This window comes from Rhagoletis pomonella, unplaced genomic scaffold (assembly GCF_013731165.1).
Source record: "Rhagoletis pomonella isolate Grant_MI unplaced genomic scaffold, Rhpom_1.0 Rhpom_scaffold_00003, whole genome shotgun sequence".
In the NCBI taxonomy this organism is placed as follows: Eukaryota; Metazoa; Arthropoda; class Insecta; order Diptera; family Tephritidae; genus Rhagoletis; species Rhagoletis pomonella.
This window is the reverse complement of record NW_023458557.1, coordinates 21,297,939-21,299,956: the sequence shown is the minus strand read 5'-3', so window position 1 is coordinate 21,299,956 and position 2,018 is coordinate 21,297,939.

The following is a 2,018-nucleotide window of genomic DNA, read 5'->3' as shown; positions in this document are numbered from 1 at the left end:
GGATAAAATGAAACGTCTTAAGTCGGAATATTGGTTCAAGTGCTGTGGACCTGCATCAGGGATACGCCTAACGTCCCAAAATATTTAAACAATTAAGTTTGTATGTGTACATTTTATCATGTAGGGCCGTGTTATGCCTAAGGGAGTAAGAACTGCGGTAAAATCGATGGTAAAAAGAAAAGTGACAACAAATGAGCATTTTCAAAGAATTTGGCAATTTATGAGGATATTTTTCGCAGGCTTTTATCAATTTTAACAGGACAATGATCAGAAATATCCTCCAAAACTGGGGCCAAATGCGTATTACAATTTGAATAAAGCTACATCACAATTTTATAATTGGAATAATTTAGATAAATTCTCAAATAATAAGTCAGTTTCACGCTAGTTCTTTTAAAGTAAATTTATGCATAACATTTAGATATCTACTATTTTTATGTTTCACAGCATGCTTCGATAAACATCGACTTCACATCACTGCGGTTGTTCTGGCTATTTCACACAATTAACAAGAAAATGACACCTTATTCTTTTGCATAATCATGCTTTGAATATAAAAATTACATAAACGGATGATCAAACTTGACGTTATTTAATAAAAATGTAATTTTTCCAAAATATCGTAAAGAAAAATCGATACATTTTGACACTCGTTTTGCTATATCGTAAACTAAGTCGAAACTACTTAGTAGAAGTCTGAAATGCGACTATGAATAGAGGTAAATTTTAAGTTGGTACTTAAATTTAAGTTGCAACTTTGTTAGTTTCGACTTAGTTGCTGGACTATGAATACGCGCCAAAGTTTTTATAATCGTGGAGTGACCTGCGTAAAGCTTAGAATTGATTCAACAGAAAACGTATGGAATTGTTTGATAATGCCATTGTTCAATTGCGAAAATTCGCCCAATCGCATGCAAGACCTTGGACATGGTGTTGAGGAAAACCGGTGCGCGTTCTCAACAGATTTCGTCTAAAACCTGTGCGAAAGTATCCCAAGATGACCATAAAAGATAAAATATTGAAATTGGTTATGGCCAATTTATTAAAAGTCAAGCAAATGGTACAATTTTCTGTCGGGTGCAAAACTGGAACAATCTAGTTGCTACGTTTTTTTGCAATTTTCTTCTTTATCTGCTTGTATTAATTATTGTTTTTATGGCCTTCTGATGAAATAAACATTGGAAATGTGAATTCCGAAACTAGATTACAAAAAAGTCTTCATATATTGCGAATATATCGCAAGAAAATTCACATTATGTATTACTGTTCCGGTTTTGCTCCTCAGTGGATATGCATTGTACTATGCAAAAGTACATACATATATTCGCTCCCGCGTATGTAAAGAAGTTATTGACCCGCTCTGGGCTATGTGTATGGATCAGCTGATCTACTGCTCCGGTTTCTATTGTGGCGCTGGTCAGGAGGCGACACTGGTAGCGCTTTTGAGATTTTGAGTAAGTGGGCTTCCGGCCGACACGTCACCTATGTAGCTGTGTGTGTGTGTGTTGTTCGCCGGTTTGCATGTTGTTGGTGTAAAAGGGAGGACAGGTATATCTGATGCGTTGTGTGTATAGTTGTTTACTGGTGTGTGTACAGCGACGGACAGATGGTACTAAACCTGGCTGCAGGGGTTCTTCCACCCACTCCTGGAGGTCCTTTCGCAGGTTCTCCGCTAGCGACCTGTATTTATCAATATGCGGATATTTAGTAATCTGACAATCTCATACATATATCAACTGCCAGATACATGTGGACATTGATAGCTGCTTTCATATGCCTGCAATACCAAATATACACATATAAGCATGTACATTGGTACGCATGCGTTTCTGCAAATATGAGCGCGAAAATATCGCTTCTTAACTATTATATAAGCATACGCGGTTAAGACAATCATAATGACTTACCTCAGATTCCCCAGACTTCCACTAATACTGCTGGCAACTGTTTAGCTGGCGGTATATACAAAGACCGCTTGTTTGGCTTGAACCGCCTCTTTTTTATTTTAATTATTTTTT